Source organism: Terrapene carolina, unplaced genomic scaffold (genome assembly GCF_002925995.2).
Source record: "Terrapene carolina triunguis isolate 2854851 unplaced genomic scaffold, T_m_triunguis-2.0 Scaffold32862, whole genome shotgun sequence".
NCBI classification, from domain to species: domain Eukaryota; kingdom Metazoa; phylum Chordata; order Testudines; family Emydidae; genus Terrapene; species Terrapene triunguis.
Window position 1 is genome coordinate 1,362,757 of NW_020697213.1, and position 17,933 is coordinate 1,380,689.

The window sequence follows — 17,933 nt, forward strand, 5'->3', positions numbered from 1 at the left end:
ATGCTCACAGCACAGTATTTCTCAGCACTAAGCTGCCTCACTTGCTACTGCAGCTGCTGGTTTTCCCCAATCAGTTGCACAACTTGGGCTGCAGTGCTTGATTATCTGCCTGGAGACAGAGGGCCCATTCGGGCAAGTCAGTGCTTCCTGTAGCTATGGCAGTACAGCTGGGTCCACCCTTCTCACGCTGGGCTTGGTCTCATCGGGTTATTGTGATCTGAACAAGCTGTCATGGCCAGGTGATGGGCAGCCACACCTAGCAGTCAGAGCCAGAGACCACAGTCATGAGACAGGAGTTGAGAGTCAGCTGGGTTGGGATACTGGAAGATCAGAAGCAGGAGACAAACTTGAGATCAGAACCACAAGTCGGTAACCAGAGTTAGGCTGGGTCAGGATACCAAGGAGGCAGAGGCAAGAGACAAACTGGAGATAAGAACCATAAGTCAAATGCTGGGAGTCAAGCTGGGTTGGGATGCCAGGAATTAAGGGGAGCAGGAAACACAGTTGTTCAGAGAGCAGGGTGGATCCCAGTTATTCAGACAGCTTTCTCTTCCTGTTGCCAATTGGCTGCTCTGTGATTCCGCCAATGGGACCTCCTGGGCAGAGTCTCAGGCTGTGGCTGGGCTTCATGGGTCCTGTATAAGCAGTTGTCAGCAGGCTGCAAAATGGAGGGTTGGAACATGGCTTCTCCTGCAGACCTGGGTTTGAGGCTAGTAGGTCATGATGGGGTTATTAATCAATAGTTGTTCCCTTGAATTGCTGGATGTAAGAGACCACAGACCACAGGTCCCTTGCCATGATAAAGAGTGATAGTGTTAGAAGAGAGTGAAACTATAAGTGTAGGCTAAAAGTGGAGTGAGTGAATACACAGATGGATGAGTAACTCAAGACTAATACAGCAAAGGATTATAGGGCCCATAGAGATTTGTAATAGAGGTGAAAGGTCCCAACCAAGGATCTGGAGAGAATACACACACACACACACACACACGAGAGAGAGAGAGGACTGAAAAAGCAAAGAGATAATTGATTCTATTTATTATATGGATTTTAACTTAAAATCTGCTGGGAGAGCAATACAGCGGTGCACAGAAAATCCAGGAAGTTTTTGGAAAGTGTAGGGGACAATTTCCTGGTGCAAGTGCTGGAGGAACCAACTAGGGACAGAGCTTTTCTTGACCTGCTGCTCACAAACAGGGAAGAATTAGTAGGGGAAGCAAAAGTGGATGGGAACCTGGAAGGCAGTGACCATGAGATGGTCGAGTTCAGGATCCTGACACAAGGAAGAAAGGAGAGCAGCAGAATACGGACCCTGGACTTCAGAAAAGCAGACTTTGACTCCCTCAGGGAACAGATGGGCAGGATCCCCTGGGAGAATAACATGAAGGGCAAAGGGGTCCAGGAGAGCTGGCTGTATTTTAAAGAATCCTTATTGTGGTTGCAGGAACAAACCATCCCGATGTGTAGAAAGAATAGTAAATATGGCAGGCGACCAGCTTGGCTTAACAGTGAAATCCTTGCTGACCTTAAACGCAAAAAAGAAGCTTACAAGAAGTGGAAGATTGGACAAATGACCAGGGAGGAGTACAAAAATATCGCTCAGGCATGCAAGAGTGAAATCAGGAAGGCCAAATCGCACTTGGAGTTGCAGCTAGCAAGAGATGTTAAGAGTAACAAGAAGGGTTTCTTCAGGTATGTTAGCAACAAGAAGAAAGTCAAGGAAAGTGTGGGCCCCTTACTGAATGAGGGAGGCAACCTAGTGACAGAGGATGTGGAAAAAGCTAATGTATTCAATGCTTTTTTTGCCTCTGTCTTCACAAACAAGGTCAGCTCCCAGACTGCTGGACTGGGCAGCACAGTATGGGGAGGAGGTGACCAGCCCTCCGTGGAGAAAGAAGTGGTTCGGGACTATTTAGAAAAGCTGGATGAGCACAAATCCATGGGGCCGGATGCGCTGCATCCGAGGGTGCTAAAGGAGTTGGCGGATGTGATTGTGGAGCCATTGGCCATCATCTTTGAAAACTCATGGCGATCGGGGGAGGTCCCGGATGACTGGAAAAAGGCTAATGTAGTGCCCATCTTTAAAAAAGGGAAGAAGGAGGATCCGGGGAACTACAGGCCAGTCAGCCTCACCTCAGTCCCTGGAAAAATCATGGAGCAGGTCCTCAAGGAATCAATTATGAAACACTTAGAGGAGAGGAAAGTGATCAGGAACAGTCAGCATGGATTCACCAAGGGGAAGTCGTGCCTAACTAACCTAATTGCCTTCTATGATGAGATAACTGGCTCTGTGGATGAGGGGAAAGCAGTGGATGTGTTATTCTTTGACTTTAGCAAAGCTTTTGATACGGTCTCCCACAGTATTCTTGCCGCCAAGTTAAAGAAGTATGGGCTGGATGAATGGACTGTAAGGTGGATAGAAAGCTGGCTAGATCATCGGACTCAACGGGTAGTGATCAATGGCTCCATGTCTAGTTGGCAGCCAGTTTCAAGCGGAGTGCCCCAAGGGTCGGTCCTGGGGCCGGTTTTGTTTAATATCTTTATTAATGATCTGGAGGATGGTGTGGACTGCACTCTCAGCAAGTTTGCAGATGACACTAAACTGGGAGGAGTGGTAGATACGCTGGAGGGTAGGGCTCAGATACAGAGGGACCTAGACAAATTGGAGGATTGGGCCAAAAGAAACCTGATGAGGTTCAACAAGGACAAGTGCAGAGTCCTGCACTTAGTACGGAAGAATCCTATGCATTGCTACAGACTAGGGACTGAATGGCTAGGTAGCAGTTCTGCAGAAAAGGACCTAGGGGTCACAGTGGACGAGAAGCTAGATACGAGTCAACAGTGTGCTCTTGTTGCCAAGAAGGCTAATGGCATTTTGGGCTGTATAAGTAGGGGCATTGCCAGCAGATCGAGGGACATGATCATTCCCCTTTATGCGACATTAGTGAGGCCTTATCTGGAGTACTGTGTCCAGTTTTGGGCCCCACACTACAAGAAGGATGTGGAAAAATTGGAAAGAGTTCAGCGGAGGACAACAAAAATGATTAGGGGTCTGGAGCACATGACTTATGAAGAGAGGCTGAGGGAACTGGGATTGTTTAGTCTCCAGAAGAGAAGAATGAGGCGGGATTTGATAGCTGCTTTGATAGCTGGGGTTCCAAAGAGGATGGAGCTCGGCTGTTCTCAGTGGTGGCAGATGACAGAACAAGGAGCAATGGTCTCAAGTTGCAGTGGGGGAGGTCTAGGTTGGATATTAGGAAACACTATTTCACTAGGAGGGTGGTGAAGCACTGGAATGCTTTACCTAGGGAGGTGGTGGAATCTCCTTCCTTGGAGGTTTTTAAGGCCCGGCTTGACAAAGCCCTGGCTGGGATGATTTAGTTGGGAATTGGTCCTGCTTTGAGCAGGGGGTTGGACTAGATGACCTCCTGAGGTCCCTTCCAACCCTGATATTCTATGATTCTATGATTCATTATAAAAGCCAGAGCTTTTGGGGGCACTTAGCTAGCTCAGATGATTAAGAATGGGGTTCTTAGCCTTTCACCACAATGTCAGTTACCAGTTTCAGTCCAGCTCAGATGGGTAATGCCCAAGAGTGTAGCTCTTCTCTGGCCTGTACACAGTAATTTGATCATCTCAGTGGCAGAGTCCATTTCATAAACACAACCTTACGAAAGAAGTTATTTAGCATCCTGATTGGCAATATCAGCAGAGAGGCTAAATATTGAGTGGGCAAACTTAACAAATCTCTCGATCTTAAAAAGTATTTTCTTCCCTCAGGTATGTGTGGGATAGCCTACATTTTTGCTGCACTTGCTGTGGATAAATAGAGGAGTTTGGTTTCCAGAGATGTCAGTGTAGCACCTTCCATCTATCAGGAAGCTGTGACCAAGCTCCTCAGAATTCTATGCCAAGCCCCTTAGGAATTCCCTTCAGGGCCATGATGATCCTTGCATGGAGGTGATTCTCATCTGAAGAGTGCCTGTTAATTTAGAAATACAAGAGTGTATTGGATTTTTGCCTTCAGTAGCTAGTTTATGGGATTAGCCTTACTGGCCAGTGCATGTTGTTGCTGTTCTTCTTCAGTGGTGATACAGAGTTTGCTCTTTGGCAGTAAATTAAGAAGTTCAGGGCCAAATTCACCACTTGTGTAAGCGGGTGTAATTAAATGGAGGTGCACCTACTAATGCCAGTGGCGAATTTGGCCTTCAGTTGTGTGAGCTGCTTCTCAATGCCATTACCGTGCAGAATACATAGAACACTTCTTTACAGTAATGGCAGCTACATAGTGTATAATCAGCCAGGCCCTGCATTAAATTTGCACTCCTTTAAAGAATCTGCCATTCTGCTTCAAAGACCATCACCCTAGACAATACTTACAATACTTCCAGCTAGGCTTGGGGACTGAGTTTATTTGATTTTGTTAATATATCTGTTTTCTTTATTTCTAGTTTCTAAAGCAATTTGTCCAGGGTTTTACACTTCCAACACAAAGCCCCTATTCTCCAAGTTCAGTGTTCCACCCACAGTTCATTATTCTTGATACAGTTCTTCTGGAGTTGCCTCTGTCCTCCCAAACTTCCTGCTTTTAATCTATCTATATATCTTGGAGTTTTATTCTGCCATCTATCCATGTTGCATCCAAGCACCTTCCATGTAAAATCAATAACAAAAGCAGTTAGTAGTGCAAGTCTCTGAAGTTTCTCCCTCTTCACGGTAAAATCTCTGCTGGGTTAAGGATTTTGGTTTGGTTTGGTTTTTTAATTTTATTAACTTATTTTACTGGGGTTGAGGGTTACACCTCAAGAAAACTTTCAATGAGGCCTTTATATATTTTTATCTAACATCAGATGCACACTCCAGCTTCCTGAGATTCATCCTATTAATTAAATCAATGGAATCCTTGGGAAATTCTGTATTGGACAAAAGTTTTTTCTGAATATCCCACAGAATCCAAAATAAGGCTTCTACATTTTTCCCATTGATGTTGTAAACTTTTTCAAACCCTTGTATCCTTTTATCTGTTGTATATGAATCTTTAAGAATTTTGTAAACTGAAACTTTGTAAACTTTGAAACTTTTGAGGAAGGGATATTGACATGGAAATCTTACCTTCCCCAAGTTTGAATTAACATGTTTGACCTTGATCTGAGAGAGATGAAACAGGAAGAACAGAAAGAGGGAGACAGAAGATAGGAGAGATGGGGCAGAGAGAGGAAGAAAAAATGCTGGAATGGAGAAAGAAGTGAAGAGTTTAATATTTTAGAGTTTTTGAAACATTTGCACGGGGTTACAGTCTGAATGTGTTTGGCAGTGACCTCTATGTTGCAGTTTGTCTAATTCTGATATTTTGTAAATTTTATTTGTTCTTTCAAAAAATCACTATTTAAAAATCAAAACAAAATATACTTAAGATGGCAGAATGTCAACTCAAAGACTCCTCAGAGACCTTCCTCACTCAACCACCTCCTCTTATAAATCCTGGATACTAAATATGCTTTGCTGTGCTCCATGGAATTCAACAAATTCAAATTCGGTTAGAATTCGCTAGTAGGGAAGTGAATTTCAGAGCTGAGGGGCTCAATCCTTAGCTGTAACTGAGCAGCACTTTAAGTCAACCTGTTATGGGTCTAGCTTAGCCTCCAAGCAGCCTCAAACCTGTTCTATATTGTGTCCAAGAGCAACACCCTACAAGGAGTTGGAAGACAACTGTGATCCAGTTATGCCCCTTTCCCCAGTCGTGTCCAGGACATAGAAGGGACTGTGAGCAAGATAATATAGAGTCAGCTATGCTAGCCCTACACCTCCTGTGGGGGTTCACTGTGCTGGGAGATTTCCCAGGAAATCAGTCAAACTGACTATTATGGTAGCAATGCAAAGAGGCTCTAATGGGGCAGAGGAGAGACATGAGGACTTTCCATTGAGAATATTCTGCCACCATCTTCTAGGTATTAATCAATCAGTGTTCCCTTGAAATACTGAGTTATTATCTTGCATTGTAGTGCTTCTGTTGTGTACTTGTCATATTACAATATGTCCTAGTGAAGAGGAGAGAATGGAAGATGATAAAATATGGGTAGAATCTGATGAGAAACAGTCAAATGAAAAAAATTCCCATTCAATTACAACATGTAATGGCAGACAGCTAAAAAGTGACAAGTTTTTAAAGTGCTTATATACAAATGCTAGAAGTCTGAATAATAAGATGGGTGAACTAGAGTGCCTCGTATAAAATGAGGATTTTGATATAATAAGCATTACAGAAACTTGGTGGAATGAGGATAATCAATGGCCCACAGTAATACCTGGGTACAAAATATATTGGAAGGACAGAACAGGTTGTGCTGGTGGGGGAGTGGCACTATGTGTGAAAGAAAGCGTAGAATCAAATGAAGTAAAAACCTTAAATGAACCAAACTGTACCATAGAATCTTTATGGATAGTAATTCCAAGTTCTATTAGTAAGAATATAGCAGTAGGAATATATTACTGACCGCCTGACCAAGATGGTGATAGTGACTGTGAAATGTTCAGGGAGATTAGAGGGGCTATAAAAATAAAAAACTCAATAATAATGGGGGATTTCAACTATCCCCATATTGACTGGGTACATGTCACCTCAGGACAGGATGCAGAAATAAAGTTTCTGGATACCTTAAATGACTGCTTCTTGGAGCAGCTAGTCCTGGAATCCACCAGAAGAGAGGCAATTCTTGATTTAGTCCTAAGTGGATCATAGGATCTGGTCCAAGAGGTAAATATAGCTGGACCGCTTGGTAATAGTGACCAAAATATAATTAAATTTAACATCCCTGTGGTGGGGAAAACACCACAGCAGCCCAACACGGTAGCATTTAATTTCAGAAAGGGAGACTACACAAAAATGAGGTGCTTAGTTAAATAGAAATTAAAAGGTATGGCGTCAAAAGTGAAATCCCTGAAAACTGCATGGAAACTTTTTAAAGACACTATAATAGAGGCTCAACTTAAATGTATATTACATTAAAAATTAAAATTCAAAATTCAAAACACAGAGAACCAAAAAAGTGCCACTGTGGCTAAACAACAAAGTAAAAAAGGCATCCTTTAAAAAGTGGAAGTTAAATCCTAGTGAGGAAAATAGAAAGGAGCATAAACTTTTGCAAATGAAGTGTAAAAATATAATTAGGAAGGCCAAAAAAGAATTTGAAGAACAGCTAGCCAAAGACTCAAAAAGTAATAGCAAAAAAATTTTAAGTACATCAGAAGCAGGAAGCCTGCTAAACAACCAGTGGAGCCACTGGACGATTGAGATGCTAAAGGAGCACTCAAGGCCAATAAGGCCATTGCAGAGAAACTAAATGGATTCTTTGCATTGGTCTTCACAGTTGAGGATGTGAGGAAAATTCCCAAACCTGAGCCATTCTTTTTAGGTGACAAATCTGAGGAATAGTCACAGATTGAGGTGTCATTAGAGGAGGTTTTGGAACAAATTGATAAACTAAACAGTAATAAGTCACCAGGACCACCTGTTTCAGAGTGGTAGCCATGTTAGTCTGTATCAGCAAAAACAACAAGGAGTCCTTGTGGCACCTTACCTTAGAGACTAACAAATGTATTTGGGCATAAGCTTTCGTGGGCTAAAACCCACTTCATCAGGTGCATGGAGTGAAAAATACAGTAAGCAGTATATATAGGACCACCTGGTATTCACCCAAGAGTTCTGAAGGAACTGAAATGTGAAATTGCAGAACTACTAACTTTGGTGTATAACCTATCATTTAAATCAGCTTCTGTATCAAATGACTGGAGGATAGATAATGTGACGCCAATTTTTAAAAGGGCTCCTGAGATGATCCCAGCAATTACAGGCTGGTAAGCCTGACTCCAGTACCGGGCAAACTGGTTGAAACTATAGTAAAGAACAAAATTGTCAGACACATAGATGAACGTAATTTGTTGGGGGAAGAGTCAACATGCTTTTTGTAAAGGGAAATCATGCCTCACCACTCTGCTAGAATTTTTTGAGGAGGTCAACAAAGATGTGGATAAAGGGGATCCAGTGGATATAGTGTACTTAGATTTTCAGAAAGCCTTTGATGAGGTCCCTCACCAAAGGCTCTTAAGCAAAGTAAGCTGTCATCGGATAAGAGAGAACGTCCTCTCATGGACTGGTAACTTGTTAAAATATAGGAAACAAAGGGTAGGAATAAATGGTCAGTTTTCAGAATGGAGTGCGATAAATAGTGATGTCCCCCAGGGGTCTGTACTGGGCCCAGTCCTATTCAACATATTCATAAATGATCTGGAAAAATGGGTAAAAAGTGAGGTGGCAAAATTTGCAGATGATACAAAACTACTCAAGATAGTTAAGTCTCAAGCAGCCTGCGAAGAGCTACAAAAGGATCTCACAAAACTGGGTGACTAGGCAACAAAATGGCAGATGAAATTCAATGTTGATAAATGTAACGTAATGCACATTGGAAAACATAATCCCAACTATACATATAAAATGATGGGGTCTAAATTAGTTGTTACCACTCAAGAAAGAGATCTTGGAGTCATTGTGGATAGTTCTCTGAAAACATCCACTCAATGTGCAGAGGCAGTCAAAAAAGTGAACAGAATGTTGGGAATCATTAAGAAAGGGATAGACAATAAGACATAAAATATCATATTTCCTCTGTATAAATCCATGGTGCATCCACATCTTGAATACTGTGTGCAGATGTGGTCGCCCCATCTCAAAAAAGATATATTGGAATTGGAAAAGGTTCAGAGAAGGGCAACAAAAATTATTAGGGTTATGTAATGGCTTCCATATGAGGAGTAATTAATAAGACTGGGATTTTTCAGCTTGGAAAAGAGACAACTAAGGGGGCATATAATAGAGTTCTATAAAATCATGACTGGTGTGGAGAAAGTAAATAAGGAAGTGTTATTTACTCCTCCTCATAACACAAGAACAAGGGGTCATCAAATGAAATAATAGGCAGTAGGTTTAAAACAAACAAAAGGAACTATTTTTTCACACAACACACAGTCAACCAGTGGAACTCCTTGCTAGAGGATGTTGTGAAGGCGAAGACTATAACAGGGTTCAAAAGAGAACTAGATACGTTCATGGAGGATAGGCCCATTCCCTCTGGGGCTCCAAGACAGGATACTGGACTAGATGGACCTTTGGTCTGACCCAGTATGGCTGTTCTTATGTTCTTAATATGAACCTCCCTATATTTTTGTATTGTGGAAATAATTGACCACAGAACAGAGTTGTATGTTGAGTTGAGAGAGAGTGAAGTCTGAAAAGGGAGTGCGTGAACATACAGATGGGTGAATGAACATCCTGTACAGATCTCAGTTTTCCTATCTGTCAAATAGGTCTGATGATACTGACCTCCTTGTAAAGCACATAGAAATCTGTGGATGAACAGCAGTATATAAAGCTAGATATGATGGTGATGACTGTTGGCTTGAGTGTGTCCATTTATTTCAACTGCTAGGTTATAATAGTGGTAAAGAGACATATGCAATATATACACAGTAGAAGTCAGACCAGTAGAAGCCTGTTCAATTTGTGGTTCACAGGTATAATGTGCTTTATGCAATAAGCGCCACTAAGCAAGTAGGTAACTCTGTCTTTGTTGTTACTACTACTAATAATATTATATTTAACTTATAGCAGAAGCTGGAGCAACTGCTATAATTAAGGCTGCTCCCAAGCATTTCCATTATAGCCTGTTGTTTTCAGTTTTTCATAACTCTTGGAAATGTTCATTTTAGGCTATGATTTTTGATATTTGGTCACTGCCTGAGGGTGATTTACTCTTTAAGTATGATCAAAACTGGCTTGGCTGTATTTGTGAATGACAGAGAAGAAATATACAGTTCCATTACCAAAAACAATTGTTTTGACTTTCTCAAAGCTGTTCTAATGCTAAACTGGCTGGATTGAAATTTGACAGGAAAAATACCCTAATAGAAGAGAAGTGTCTCTGAATGTCCTGGTGAAAATTGTGTTTGGTACAGTTTTAAATTCATTTTACCAAATCTCTAAGCACAGGTAAGCTGTATAGCACATGTCTGAATTTTGCTACACAATAAACTCAACTCCTGAGTTCCCTAAATTACCGCAAAACTGACTAGAACCAACTTTCAAATGTTTTAGTGAAACATAGGCTGTGCTAGAAGGAATCCTCATTCATCCAGCCTCATTCTTCAGTAAAATGCCTCCTAAGTCTAGGGGAAAGTACATAGGCCTAGGAGATAAATTCACTTCCACTGACTTGCCTTAATAATTCCCTGCACCTCAAAAAAATTATTTAATGAAGCCTCATACAGGGGGAATAAATGTACCTTAACTCTGGCATTTCATGATTATTGAGTGCTTATCCATGCAAGCATGATGTTCTTTTAAAGTAGGGTTTTTTTCAATGGACTACGTATTTAGAGCCCTCAGTGTGCATGTTGCTTATACAGTCAGAGCTCATGTGGGCCTTTCCAGAAGAACTGACAATCTAAATTGTTTGTACCAGAACAGGATGCGAGGTGAGATTAAAAAAAAAAATGGGCAAGAGGGTGAGGATGGGGTGAAAGAGTTAAACAGAATAAAGTTACGTGATTGCTTAGGTAATACAGCATGCATCATGTTAATTTCTGGAGTGGATAGGGGAGTTGGGGTGCATGGGTGAGCTTAATGTAATTACTTTTTTAAAGTATTGCTTAAAGAGAGTTCATTAGAGGCCGATGGTTTGAGGGATTCTGAAAAGTAATTTGCATTCTGCACTAAGTGACGTTTGAATGGTCTTCAAGTGTAGTCTTGCATAGAGCACATAGCAGTAACCCAGTCTAGAAATGACAAGGTCTCAGGTAACTGGGCATGGTGTGGGCCTCCTCTGACAGGAATGGACATAATCTCATAGCTGAGTGCAAATAGAAAAAAGTGTTTTAGCTTTCTGAACATCCAACAGTAGCTGAGGATACAATAAGACTGGGTTATGTTCCAGTTGTAAATATATACTGTTGATTTCTGGTATTTTATTCTGGTTTTTTTTTTCCTCCTGGGATCTGAACAGACTTGATTATTAACTGAAGGCTTAACATGCATTGACTTTCCAGACAGAACCTGAAGTTGCCAAAAAGGGAGGAAAATTCCTGATTTTATTCTCTGCTAGAGTTGTCATATGTTGTATTGTATAGAAATAATTACTTGATTTTTGGAGCTGAACAAGCATTAAGGGAGTATAGAAGGCAAATATAAATCAGAAAGTGTACAAGGTAGCTTTTGTTAGTAATGCTTGTAACTGTAAGGTTTCATAAACGTTGGTGGGTTGGATACTATTTCACTGAAATGTTTCAGAGAAGCACGAAGAGTGGATAACGTTTCAGAGAAGAGGGACCTCAGACAAATTTGAAAAGGTTTGGTCTAACTTTTTAGAACCTTTGATTAATTCCTAGCAGAGGGACATGGAGATGTCACTCCTTTCCTTTCCCTGGCCCCACCCTTCGTTTCCTTTCTCTCCCTTGCCTTTTTTGTTCTTTTGTCTTTTTTTTTTCTGTTCTCCCCTATGTGGGGGGAGGAGGGGAACAATAAAATCTAAATACATTTTTAAAAAGATAAGCACCTGTGTAAAAATCTATTTTGGGAGATCCATAATGAATGAGAATGAAAACAATATGATAGAAATAAATTGAATCATCTTAGAGACTGCTTCTGCTGCCCAGAAGAAAGAGTTGACACTACATTGTCTCACTACATTTCAATAAGACCTTGTGTTCTATTTTCAACACATGGCTTTGCTACTCTGAACTACTATGACATAATTCCTGTGGTTTTACAGAGGTAGATTTGGTTCACTTCCACTAGCACAGTTTGTACCTTCCTGAACCAGTGACTGCTGCACCGGGGGCAGGATGGAGAGGAGATTTCACCCTCCCCTTCGCTTCCCCCACTTGCAGATGATGTTTGCACTGCTACTTTCCCTCAGGAGTTCCAACATGATAACACAGTTTTAATTTGCAGTCAGGGCTTTCTAGAAGAGCCCTGACAGTGGAGACTGTGGCCCAGAGTATGTTCTTAAGTAACTTGCCCTTTGACTGACCTGGCCAGTCTCCCTGCTTTGCCATCATTACCCAATGTTGGGGCTGCACTAGTCATCTGAAGGATTCCTGGCAGATGGGAGGTTGTACCATCACCATCCTCTGGTTGGACTTTCTGACCCATGGGTTATGCAAAGAAACTAAGCCCTGGGTTATATTAATCTAGTCCAATAAATGTAATGAAATAGTTTGTTCCAGTAAAGCAAATATTCTCTTTTCCCATATCTCATTGAGAGCAAAGTAGAGGCCTGGAAGATCATCATTTATTTCAGAGGTGGTGAATTTTCCCTAAGACCTGATTTGGCTATTCAGCAGTAAGAGATGACCTAAACAAATGTGAACATCTCAAATGAAACATTTCTCTCCACACCCACAGCCCATCTAAAATTGGGTCCTTTCATTTTGGGTCTGCAATTTAAGTACTTCAGAGTCCACTGGCATCAGTATAAAAGATAGATGTCTGCTGTTAGTGACTTTTCCACTACTGAAAAAGGAGAACATATCGTCTTTGTGGTGTACAGCTGCTGTGAGATGCATAGTGGTATGTGTTGGGAATCGCTGAAGCGTAGTGCTGTAGGAATTTTATAAAATATCATTTTGGAAAATGATACAAGGACAGAAGCCACAGTGAAAGTAGATAACCTTTCAGTCTGTTAATGAAAGTGCTGAGACAGGTAAAACAATACTAAATACTGAGTAAGGTCATCTGTGTCCAGACCACATATTAAATAGAGTTGTTGTTTTTTTTAAATATCAGTGCAGCACCTTTTATGCTCTTGTTATTTTGCCCTACTGAAGCCATGGGCATGTGGAAGATGCTTAGATGGGCATCAGGGAGTTTTACTCAACCTGAGCTTTTTTCTTTGGCCTTGGAAATCAGGATGCATCGATTTATGCAACAGATAAAACATATCAGTCACTGAGTATTTAAAATATTTAAAACACAGATCTTTAGCTCGTGTAAATGGGTGTTGCACCACATGAGGACCTTGCTCATTTATGTTCACTTTCACCCATTTTAGCCAGCTTTATCAATAAGGACAAAGGAAAAGCCATCTAATGGGGGGACCTGAAAATAATAGGAGTGCTGTGATTTAGGTGGAACACACATTTTCTTTCTCTCCCCTGCTACCACTAAATATAAATTATCCAGGTATTTTGAACTCACAAGATTCTCCAGACAGTGTTTTATTTTTTGTGATGCGGTATTCAGATTCCTTTACTCAGAGGTGACCAGCAGGGAGCGTATCCCTGGGTTGTGCATAGGGTGTTTCTGTCCCTCAGTGAACTAGAGGGACAGAACCCAAAGCTTATATAGAGACATAAACTACAAGAGGAGCTTTGAGCTGATCACTCCCTTCCTCACATTAATGTTTTGTATTAGCCACTCTCCTTGCAAAAATATAGATCCTGCCTCCTTGACCGTTCAACCCCCACTATTTTAAGAAAATCACACATATAGCTTTTCTTTGGGTTTGTCCCCTTCTTGAATGTTTCTTATCAAAAGGCCATCTGGAATTTAACTTATTTATTCTCCACCACAATGTGGTAGTTAAGGGGACAATTTAATTTTTGTGACTTAATTTGTTTAAAAAAATACACCACACACACAAGATAAAGATTTCACTGAGCCAGGGCCAGAATCATGGCTGGTGGGCAATCTAAGCTCACTGAAGTACATCAGTATGGGAGCAATGCCCTTTACCTGGTGCTTTCTTGTGTGGTACAGATCAAAATAAAAGCAGATGTTCTGACCGTTTAGACCACAAAACAAATGCTTGTTATTTCAAAACCAAAGGGAAAATGTGAGTGTGGTCAGATGATCTAAAAGGAATCTTCCTACATTTGGAGGAGTTTAAAAGGTTTTCAGATTAAAGCTTGAGTAATAATAATAATAGCCAGAATAGGAACAATTAAGAGTTTCCCTCTTGGCAGAGTGATGCCATTCCCTTCTGTGTTATTTTCAGGAAGGCAATGCTCTGTGCTCAAGCCCTGGCATTCTACTGACTGTCTGTTTTGAACCCTCATGCTGGAATGGACACTCTGGATGTCCAGACATTTTCCAGTCTGCAGGGTTTTCTTTTCTTCTGGTCCCAGTGCTGCAAGTCCCCTCCTTTTGGCCATCACAGTGTTTAAAGGGATCTCTCTTTTTTTTTTTTTCATTGTAGCTCTTTGAAGTTCTACCTTCCCTTCTCATTAATTAATTTCCAGGCTCTGATTGAAAAATAAAATACAAACACAAAAAGAGATCTGACAAAGGACATTGTTAAGTAGCTGGCAGACTCTGCTGCACCAGCCTTAGAGAGGAGATGGCCTTTTGCTGATTGCCTGTGGTTGACATGACTTGGTTAGTATGCTAATTTAGTCTTCTGCATTTAACATTCAGATCAGGTCTGGGCAGACTCTCCAGAGCTCTGGAGCTCAGGAATGGGTGTCTGCCTAGCAGCATTGAACATTCTGTGCATGAATTACATAAATACCCAAACATTCTGTCTGCTCCTGCTGTGCTCTCTCTCCCCCTCTTAGCTACCCCCCACCACACACACAAAATATATACCATCCAAGCAGCTTTCTATAAATGCTGAAAACATTAAATGTGAAAAAGCCATCTGTGATTGGCTAATTCCTCCTCCTCTGTGTCCCTAAAGGCGGTCACTTGTGCAGACAATGTATTCCTTCTGCTGAAGAAGCTCACAATGTAATGGGCCAAAATTCAGCAATAGTGAAGTAACATGGAGGTTAAAATCCCAAACCGAAGAATGACACCTTTTGTAAACACCTCCCACCCTAAAAATCCTTAGAAGATTTCTCCCCTCACCCCTCAGCTGCAGGTGAAAAAGAGCCCTGTGTTCCATTTGTTTTGTATGAAAATCAAACATACACCCTGAAGAAAAGCCAGCTCCTATTATTCCAGGGGGTTGCCATTTTTTCAAGTAGCTTTGGAGCACCTGAATTGCAGTTCCCATTCTTGGGAGGTTGGGGTTCACAGAATTAGAAAAGGGTTTCAATCCAGAACCAGTTCATGCGATCAGGTCCAGCTGGTACAGATGATAACCTGGTATGTTTTCTGGATCTCTAACCAAAGGAGAACTTAATTTCCCAAACCTCCCTTTCCGTATGTATCTGTAGTGTCGCAGCAGTTCCCAAGAGACAAGTGGAGAATCATCAGCTTCTACTTTCATTTAGCAGATTTTGAAAGTTGTTTATTTTATAGACCAAATCAGTTGTGAGCAGGCATGAGGCTCCAATTAAAAGGAAAGAAACGTCTTTTTCTGCTCTGAATTACAGCACAACTGTAGTTTTTTCTTCAGTTGTTCCAGTCTCCTGGCACATTGCTTCTTTCGGTTCTGTCCCTTAGTGCCAGGGGTGTATTCCGTTCGCAGCTCAGAAGCACCGGGATATTCTGTCCCAAGTCCCTGACGGCAGCAACCAGCGCTTTCTCTGAAGCTGCAGATTTGCTTGTCCTTGGGTTTTTTTTTTTTTTTTTTGGCTCTGGTCCAAGATGTTTTCCTGTCATCATTTCACTGTCTTTTCTCGTAATCCCTTTTTTAAACATCACCAACAATTAGCTGATCTCCCCTCCCCCATCTCCATGCACACACACCCACACACACACCCACACACACATACACACTCTCTCTCTCTCTCTCCAGTGAGTCCCATCACTGTCTTGTTTTGCCCTTAAGTTTAAGGAATTACAGCTTCTCATTAGCTGGAGAGTACGTTTTGAAAGGCTTTGTGTTTACTCACTTTGTAAGTGATGCTGGCCCTTTTAATTATTCTCCTTTCACGTACCATAAGAGAGCAGCAAGCTGCTCAAGTCAGACCAGTCGCCTGCGTATTCCCAGGAAGGCAGTAGAAAGGAATCGTGTTTTACCTCACTGCTGCTGCTTTCTTCCTTTCCTGTCAGCGAGCCAAGGAATCCCCCCAAAGCTCTTACGTAGCAGATACCAAATCTGTGAGTCACTTTTCACTCCCAGAGCAATAAGTCCACTGCATCTGTGTATGTAATGGCAGACACAAGGCTGGAAATTTCCCCAAGCTACCAACATGCCCCGGAACCAGTTTTCCAGCGTGACTTTGTCTTTCTTGCTATCGCTCTCTCTCTCTCTCTGGCTCCCTCCTCTCTTCATTCTTTTTTATGCTTTTTCCTTTTCTTTCTTTCTTCCTCTCTGTCTCTGTGTTGCCGGCAGCAGCAAACCCAGCAAGAGCTGGATCCCTCTCGCCTTCTGTTATTTTTTACTGCAGCAGCCTTTGGCTGCTCTCTCTGCCAGGTTGGATCACCAAAGACACACAACTCGCTCACAATGAATAATCAATACAGATATTGATCTGTGGGAAACGTTTATAAATTCCTAAAAAGGAATCATGAATGGGGGACGGGGAGGCTCGTGGGGGACGACAGGGTGATTCTACCAGCAGCTGGAGGCAGAACCTTATTCAGATCCCGAGTCTTGCTGGCTCCGAGGTGACGGGTACTGGAATGTATATGTGTGCACGTGCACGTATGGTGGCGGGGGTGAGGTTCTGTATTTTCATTTCTCTACAGCTGCTTTCTCTGAAGAATCAGGAGGCAAATGGTTCATAGGCCCCATCAGTGCCAGGCCTTGGCTGCAGGCCAACACTGCTTTGTTTCCATCATCACATGCTACTCTTAAATTTGCATAAATACTGGGTTATATTTTATCATGTTGCCAAAAAGATTTTTAAAACACAGAAAATTATTATATGAAAGAGGGTTTGCTATCTAATTATCAGTGCTGAGGATTTACTTCCGAATCCATGCACTTGATGAAAGGGATACAGAAAAGTGGCAATAAGAAGAGTTAGGGAGAAGTGAAGGGTATTAAATGTCTGGAAGAATCTGAGGTTGCAAACATAAATTCTGCAATGGGAAATATGTGGACTTTTTTCAGGGGGTAGATAGAGATACGAAATGAAAAAGTCCCAACTACTTGAATCATATCTATTCCCCCATCTATTTCAGCTCAGCTGAGTTGATCCATTCTGACTGAGAGATGATACTATTAAGGGAAAGAAACTTGCTGCAAAGATTGTAGTCAGTGAGATTTGAGAGAACATCCTAAAGCCCTCTTGGGGCACCATTCCCTCATAGACATACCTCTAAATGAAAATGTTTCTATGGTCCCAGAGTATCTGGGGGCAAGCTGTTGGTGACACACATTTGAATTTCTCTGAGTGCAGCTGACACCCCTACCCCTTTTTTGTGAGGAAGTGTCACTATTTGTATGGAATTTTCTCCTTCTCTTTTTTTTCACCTTTATCTCTCCCATTTTCTGTCTTTCTGGGAAATGGAACAACCAAGTTTAAATACTGACTGTTAGAGTATCAGGGCCACTGATTATTCAAAGTCTTTTAAAGGCTTGAGGTGGGCAACGTAACTCATGAAAAAAATATTGAGGGTGGGAGCGAAGAATGTCTCCTTAATTCCTTGTGTTGTTGTGGCTATGTCTGATAAATCAAGCTGCCATTTCATTGGACCTAGTGTGCACTTCCTCAGTTTTGCTTGTTGTGTTTGGTGTCATTTCCAAAAGTGACCCAGTGGGGTGCACCATCATTTATCTAAAAAACTCTGGCTTCAGATAGCTTATTGGTCTGGCATTTTTCTTTCACACACATACACACCTCTCTCTGCCTCTCTCTCTCTCTCTCTCTCATTGGGTAGTAAAATCTTTTTTGTATGATTACAGTACCCTCTCCCATTGCTTCCTTTCCTATGCATGTACACTGCTGCTGGTTTCATGACAGAAGTATGAGTAACCTTTGAGATAGCAATCTTGAGTGAGACCTCCATGTGAGGATTCAATTCCAATGTCTCCTTTCCTGAGAGGAGC